The sequence below is a fragment of the Coregonus lavaretus genome (genome assembly GCF_964263955.1).
Source record: "Coregonus lavaretus genome assembly, contig: HAP1_SCAFFOLD_464, whole genome shotgun sequence".
In the NCBI taxonomy this organism is placed as follows: domain Eukaryota; kingdom Metazoa; phylum Chordata; class Actinopteri; order Salmoniformes; family Salmonidae; genus Coregonus; species Coregonus lavaretus.
In genome coordinates, this window is record NW_028164474.1 from 329,385 (window position 1) to 338,402 (window position 9,018).

Here is a 9,018-nt window from a genome sequence, read left to right on the forward strand (position 1 = left end):
AGAAAATTGCCCATATCCGTTACTATACCCGTTTGTCCGACTACTCGGCACACCTCTAGTAATTACCACCTTCCCACTTGGTTATGAAGGCAGCATAAATTGATGGAGTAATGCTGCGTTCATAACAGAGTGAGAAGGTGGTAAGTATCATTTATGACGTCGTAAATACCAGTTGGGTGCATTCACATGCTTTGAACTCATTGAGAAACTGCAATTGGCTAAAAGCCAACAAGCTGCATCAACCAAATCAAATCAAATCCAATTTGATTTGCCACATGCGCCGAATACAACAGGTGTAGACATTACCGTGAAATGCTTACTTACAGCCCTTAACCAACAATGCATTTATTTCTTAATAAAAAAGTAAAATAAAACAACAACAACAAAAAAGTGTTGAGAGAGAATGAGCAGAAGTAAAATAAAATAACAGTAGGGAGGCTGAATACAGGGGGGTACCGGTGCAGAGTCAATGTGCGGGGGCACCGGCTAGTTGAGGTAGTTGAGGTAATATGTACATGTGGGTAGAGTTAAAGTGACTATGCATAAATAATTAACGGAGTAGCAGCAGCGTAAAAAGATGGGGTGGGGGTGCAAATAGTCCGGGTAGCCATGATTAGCTGTTCAGGAGTCTTATGGCTTGGGGGTAGAAGCTGTCGAGAAGCCTTTTGGACCTAGACTTGGCGGTAGCAGAGAGAACAGTCTATGACTAGGGTGGCTGGAGTCTTTGATAATTTTGAGGGTCTTCCTCTGACACCGCCTGGTATAGAGGTACTGGATGGCAGGAAGCTTGGCCCCAGTGATGTACTGGGCCGTACGCACTACCCTCTGTAGTGCCTTGCGGTCGGAGGCCGAGCAGTTGCCATACCAGGCGTACCTAAAAGTATGGATATCATGCTTGTAAACGAATTATAGTGTTACAAAAACATAATAATAGATTGCTTTTTATAAATAATGTTTTGTTGTTGCATTTAACTGCTGAAAATGCTGTTCTGGAGGTCATTTCCTTATTAGGTGACGTCTGAGGTCAGCATGTGGGAGAAGTCTGAGCTCAGGGATGATAGACGAGTTTCCCTCTATTACCAGTTGGGGGGGGGGGGGGGCGTTCAACAGACATGGTAAATACCACCATCCTACTTGGTTATAAACGCACTATTAGGCGCAGCGCGTGCGGTTTGACTGATTCCGCTTTTTCGGTCGGTGAGGAAATATTCGGGTGAAAGGTTAGGCAACGTTATAACTCAAACTCCAGTAACAAAGTCCACAGTTACTTTCCGGACACTGCGACAGATCGATTACTATATCCAATCCTGAGATCCACCGACAAGGCAACTTTCTCCAGCAGTCGTGGGCGACCCTGAACTGAAGCAGGTAAAGTATACAGACATTGCACACTTTTCTACCCTAATGTTCCGTGTTTGTTTAGTCCAAATGTTTATCGAATTTACAAGTTCCGCGTTTAGGAGACGTAGGCCTACACTCATTCAGTCGATTTTGTGGTGGGAAATGTGAACACTGCGTAATTACGCATTTACTAACGGATTTCGTACGAGTGAGGATTCGGCTTAGCTAAAAGTAGGACTCGTCCCAATCCGTTATCTGGCTGCTTGGATGAAATGTTTACCAGCACGCATGTAGCCTACGGGCGGGTTCTTCCGCTCCTCGCCTTTTTGTTGTTGTTGCTGAAGTAGGTATATTCAGCATGTTGACACCTGAGAAACATTGAATTAACAACACATATTGATATCAGTTTAGCATTAAGCATAACGCCTATCATAGAGTAGCTTGGTCGTCTGCTTCAAACCAATAATTAAACTTCAACCACAGACACCGACTATAGGAATACGAGTTGGTTGTATGTAGGCTACAGTAGGCATACAAACACATTTGGGACCAGCCTTGGGTTTTGTAATCTTGTCTGAACAAGTGCATATATTGCATTCCATAAAAGCCAATTCATCACAACTAGATTTCATTCTGAACGGCTGCTTTAGTTCATTGCCGGGGTGTCATTTCTCTGCGTGAAGTGGACGCATTCGAGATCAAAGTCTTTACTGCCACCCATATAGCAACCCATAGCAACACTGTTGCAAAGTATCTGTAATTACGTTTTCTGAAATCAACAGTGGCAGTGCTTGGATGTCTATTCCATTCAATTACCAAATACTTTAATGAAAAACATAGATGGCATTAGTTCATCAGCTTTACACCGTGAAATATAGCTAGGTAAGGAATGTACTTTTTGTTGTTGTTGCTGAAGGATGTCTATTCCGCATGTTGACGCCTGAGAAACATTGAATTAACAACACATATTGATATCAGTTTAGCATTAAGCATAACGGCTAGCATAGAATAGCTTGGTCGTCTGCTTCAAACAAGCGCATATATTTGATCTCAAAACCTGAAGAATAGGCCCAGGATAGCTGGACATAGTTCTTCAGTTTTATGCTGCAGTAATCAGCATATTTAGGTAAAGAAGTAGAATCATTTGAATTACACTACCGGTCAAACGTTTTAGAACACATACTCATTCAAGGGTTTTTCTTTATATTTACTATTTTCTACATTGTAGAATAATAGTGAAGACATCAAAACTATGAAATGACACATATGGAATCATGTAGTAACCAAAAAAGTGTTAAACAAATCAAAATATATTTAAGATTCTTCAAATAGCCACCATTTGCCTTGATGACAGCTTTGCACACTCTTAGCATTCTCTCAACCAGCTTCACCTGGAATGCATTTCCAACAATTTTGAAGGAGTTCCCACATATGCTGAGCATTAGTTGGCTGCTTTTCCTTCACTCTGCGGTCCGACTCATCCCAAACCATCTCAATTTGGTTGAGGTCGGGGGATTGTGGAGGCTAGGTCATCTGATGCAGCACTCCATCACTCTCCTTCTTGGTAAAATAGCCCTTACACAGCCTGGAGGTGTGTTGGGTCATTGTCCTGTTGAAAAACAAAGGATAGTCCCACTAAGCCCAAACCAGATGGGATGCCGTATCGCTGCAGAATGCTGTGGTAGCCATGCTGGTTAAGTGTGCCTTGAATTCTAAATAAATCACAGACAGTGTCACCAGCAAAGCACCCCCACGCCATAACACCTCCTCCTTCATGCTTTACGGTGGGAAATACACATGCAGAGATAATCCGTTCACCCACACTGCGTCACAAAGACATGGTGGTTGGAACCAAAAATCTCAAATTTGGACTCCAGACCAAAGGACACATTTCCACCGGTCTAATGTCCATTGCTCGTGTTTCTTGGCCCAAGCAAGTCTCTTCTTGTTATTGGTGTCCTTTAGTAGTGTTTTTTTTGGCAGCAATTCGACCATGAAGTCCTGATTCACACAGTCTCCTCTGAACAGTTGATGTTGAGATGTGTCTGTTACTTGAACTCTGTGAAGCATTTATTTGGGCTGCAATTTCTGAGGCTGGTAACACTAATGAACTTATCCTCTGCAGCAGAGGTAACTCTGTGTCTTCCATTCCTGTGGCTGTCCTCATGAGAGGCAGTTTCATCATAGCGCTTGATGGTTTTTGTGACTGCAGTTTTTCCGTATTGACTGACCTTCATGTCTTAAAGTAATGATGGACTGTCATTTCTCTTTGCTTATTTGAGCTGTTCTTGCCATAAAATGGACTTGGTCTTTTACCAAATAAGGCTATCTTCTGTATACCCCCACTACCTTGTCACAACACAACTGATTGGCTCAAACGCATTAAGAAGGAAAGAAACGTATTACAAATTGATCAGACCGGAAGGCACTTCTGTTAATTGAAATGCATTCCAGGTGACTACCTCATGAAGCTGGTTGAGAGAATGCCAAGAGTGTGCAAAGCTGTCATCAAAGCAAAGGGTGGCTATTTGAAGAATCTCAAATATAAAATTAAGAAAAACCCTTGAATGAGTAGGTGTTCTAAAACGTTTGACCGGTATTGTACAAGAAGAATACTTTATTGTCCATTATCTTGCAGTAGAGAATGAAAATGTATTTTTGCTCCGAACCCAAAGTAGCTTAATCTGTTTTTATGTCATATCAATAGTTTTCATGACCTGCCCTGAGTAAACATTGGTAAACAATAGTTTTCATGACCTGCCCTGAGTAAACATTGGTAAATAATAGTTTTCATGACCTGCCCTGAGTAGACATTGGTAAACAATAGTTTTCATGACCTGCCCTGAGTAAACATTGGTAAATAATAGTTTTCATGACCTGCCCTGAGTAGACATTGGTAAACAATAGTTTTCATGAGCTGTTCTGAGTAAACATTGGTAAACAATAATTTTCATGACCTTCCCTGAGAAACATTGGTACAAAGTCATTTTCATGACCTGCCCTGTGTAAACATAGATGTGATAGGATGTATTAGGATATGCACAAAGGAATGCAAATATTTACACTGTGATTTCCACCCAAGACACACAACACATGTTCTATATCTCTCTCTCTCTCTCTCTCTCTCTCATACACTCAGACCCCTGTCTCCTCCTCCTCATCTTCCCTCCAGCCAGTCTCTACAGATCTACTGCTTTAGACCAGAGGAGCAGAGCACCATGGTTGTGTCCAAGGCCTGGACGTTACGTCAGCACTTCCAGGGTTTCCCCAAGGCTAGTGACTTCCATCTGAGGGAGGAGACGCTGCCGCAGCCCAGGAATGGACAGGTGAGGATAGGATAGGATAGTCTTTGAAGGGCAATTCCACCACTTTTCAATCTTATTTTTACTATCTGCAGCACAATACCAGTGTCTACATATTTGGAAACAGTGCATTTCTATGTTTTGTAGAAAACATATATAACATTACAAAGTTCTACCCGATGACATCATAAAAAAAAAACCCAGTGGTTTTCCAACACTGAGATTCGCGGTGAAGTGGAGAGCAAGAAAACACCTTACCTCTGGGAAACTCTTTGCAGGTTTTGAAAATCACAGTTTTTTAAACTTTTAATCCTACCCTGTGATGTCACAGAGAATATTTGTTTAGGGACTTCTTATGTTTTTAAGCACAGATCATAGACACACACTGTTTTCATATATGTAGACACTGGATTGATGCTGGAGATATTGAATATGAAGTTGAAAAGTGGCGTAATTACCCTTTAATGTCCCAGAGGGGAAAAATAGTCTTGGACACATAGCCCTACCGGAAATTTCACACAGAATTAACACATCCCTTTTGCAATTCCAACATGTTCCATGGCATGTGAAATGACTTGATAACCTGTGCTTAATACATTTGTACTAGAAACTGGTTATCTGGGCCGAAACAGGGAGGGACTAATCTGAATTTGTCCAATATAAACAATGTGTTTTCTTTGCAAAACGGTAATCACTAATGAATACACCCCTGAACAATGATTCATTTTTGTAAAAAAATATTTTCAGTTGCAAAACGTTTCGCTACGTTGTGCATTAATGAATACACCCCTGTTTAGGTGCTGTTGGAGGCTGTGTTCCTTAGTGTGGACCCCTACATGAGACCCTACAGCCAGACGAAGATGAAGGAGGGAGACGTGATGATTGGGTCACAAGTTGCCAAGTAAGGAAACATTATGGGGGAGAAGGGCATGTGGACTCAAACACACTATAGACTTACTGACACTCATGTTGACACACTATAGACTTACTGACACTCATGTTGACACACTATAGACTTACTGACACTCATGTTGACACACTATATACTTACTGACACTCATGTTGACACACTATAGACTTACTGACACTCATGTTGACACACTATAGACGTACTGACACTCATGTTGACACACTATAGACTCACTGACACTCATGTTGACACACTATAGACTCACTGACACTGATGTTGACACACTATATACTTATTGACACTCATGTTGACACACTATATACTTACTGACACTCATGTTGACACACTATAGACTTACTGACACTCATGTTGACACACTATAGACTCACTGACACTCATGTTGACACACTATAGACTTACTGACACTCATGTTGACACACTATAGACTTACTGACACTCATGTTGACACACTATAGACTCACTGACACTCATGTTGACACACTATAGACTTACTGACACTCATGTTGACACACTATAGACTCACTGACACTCATGTTGACACACTATAGACTTACTGACACTCATGTTGACATACTATAGACTTACTGACACTCATGTTGACACACTAAAGACTTACTGACACTCATGTTGACACACCATAGACTCACTGACACTCATGTTGACACACTATAGACTCACTTACACTCATGTTGACACACTATAGACTTACTGACACTCATGTTGACACACTATAGACTTACTGACACTCATGTTGACACACTATAGACTCACTGACACTCATGTTGACACACTATAAACTCACTGACACTCATGTTGACACACTATAGATTTACTGACACTCATGTTGACACACTATAGACCCAATGACACTGATGTTGACACACTATAGACTCACTGACACTCATGTTGACACACTATAGACTTACTGACACTCATGTTGACACACTATAGACTTACTGACACTCATGTTGACACACTATAGACTTACTGACACTCATGTTGACACACTATAGACTCACTGACACTCATGTTGACACACTATAGACTTACTGACACTCATGTTGACACACTATAGACTCACTGACACTCATGTTGACACACTATAGACTTACTGACACTCATGTTGACATACTATAGACTTACTGACACTCATGTTGACACACTATAGACTCACTGACACTCATGTTGACACACTATAGACTCACTGACACTCATGTTGACACACTATAGACTCACTGACACTCATGTTGACACACTATACACTTACTGACACTCATGTTGACACACTATACACTTACTGACACTCATGTTGACATACTATAGACTTACTGACACTCATGTTGACACACTATAGACTTACTGACACTCATGTTGACACACTATATACTTACTGACACTCATGTTGACACACTATATACTTACTGACACTCATGTTGACACACTATGTACTTACTGACACTCATGTTGACACACTATATACTTACTGACACTCATGTTGACACACTATATACTTACTGACACTCATGTTGACACACTATATACTTACTGACACTCATGTTGACACACTATATACTTACTGACACTCATGTTGACACACTATATACTTACTGACACTCATGTTGACACACTATAGACTCACTGACACTCATGTTGACACACTATAGACTTAGTGACACTCATGTTGACACACTATAGACTTACTGACACTCATGTTGACACACTATAGACTTACTGACACTCATGTTGACACACTATAGACTTACTGACACTCATGTTGACACACTATATACTTACTGACACTCATGTTGACACACTATATACTTACTGACACTCATGTTGACACACTATATACTTACTGACACTCATGTTGACACACTATATACTTACTGACACTCATGTTGACACACTATATACTTACTGACACTCATGTTGACACACTATATTCTTACTGACACTCATGTTGACACACTATAGACTTACTGACACTCATGTTGACACACTATAGACTCACTGACACTCATGTTGACACACTATAGACTTACTGACACTCATGTTGACACACTATAGACTTACTGACACTCATGTTGACACACTATAGACTTACTGACACTCATGTTGACACACTATATACTTACTGACACTCATGTTGAAACACTATAGACTTACTGACACTCATGTTGACACACTATAGACTTACTGACACTCATGTTGACACACTATAGACTTACTGACACTCATGTTGACACACTATAGACTCACTGACACTCATGTTGACACACTATAGACGTACTGACACTCATGTTGACACACTATAGACTTACTGACACTCATGTTGACACACTATATACTCACTGACACTCATGTTGACACACTATAGACTCACTGACACTCATGTTGACACACTATATACTTACTGACACTCATGTTGACACAATATATACTTACTGACACTCATGTTGACACACTATAGACTCACTGACACTCATGTTGACACACTATAGACTTACTGACACTCATGTTGACACACTATATACTTACTGACACTCATGTTGACACACTATAGACTCACTGACACTCATGTTGACACACTATAGACTTACTGACACTCATGTTGACACACTATAGACTTACTGACACTCATGTTGACACACTATAGACTTACTGACACTCATGTTGACACACTATAGACTTACTGACACTCATGTTGACACTCTATAGATTCACTTACACTCATGTTGACACACTATAGACTCACTGACACTCATATTGACACACTATAGACTTACTGAAACTCATGTTGACACTATAGACTCACTGACACTCATATTGACACACTATAGACTCACTGACACTCATATTGACACACTATAGACTTACTGACACTCATGTTGACACACTATAGACTCACTTACACTCATGTTGACACACTAGACTTACTGACACTCATGTTGACACACTATAGACTCACTGACACTCATGTTGACACACTATATACTCACTGACACTCATGTTGACACACTATAGACTTACTGACACTCATGTTGACACACTATAGACTTACTGACACTCATGTTGACACACTATAGACTCACTGACACTGATGTTGACACACTATAGACTTACTGACACTCATGTTGACACACTATAGTCTCACTGACACTGATGTTGACACACTATATACTTATTGACACTCATGTTGACACACTATATACTTACTGACACTCATGTTGACACACTATAGACTTACTGACACTCATGTTGACACACTATAGACTCACTGACACTCATGTTGACACACTATAGACTTACTGACACTCATGTTGACTCACTATAGACTTACTGACACTCATGTTGACACACTATAGACTCACTGACACTCATGTTGACACACTATAGACTTACTGACACTCATGTTGACACACTATAGACTCACTGACACTCATG

General features: G+C 40.5%; 1 long non-coding RNA gene across 2 annotated transcripts; it reads left to right on the top strand.

The window, feature by feature from the left end:
• The first annotated feature begins 1,186 nt into the window (after window positions 1–1,186).
• Window positions 1,187–5,539, top strand: LOC311116975. 2 transcript variants are annotated; one of them, XR_014611530.1, is made up of 3 exons: window positions 1,187–1,368; window positions 4,481–4,667; window positions 5,441–5,539. It is a non-coding gene; the product is annotated as an uncharacterized lncRNA (long non-coding RNA). The 2 variants fall into 2 exon arrangements; XR_014611531.1 differs by having other exon boundaries at window positions 4,514–4,667.
• Window positions 5,540–9,018: the final 3,479 nt, after the last annotated feature.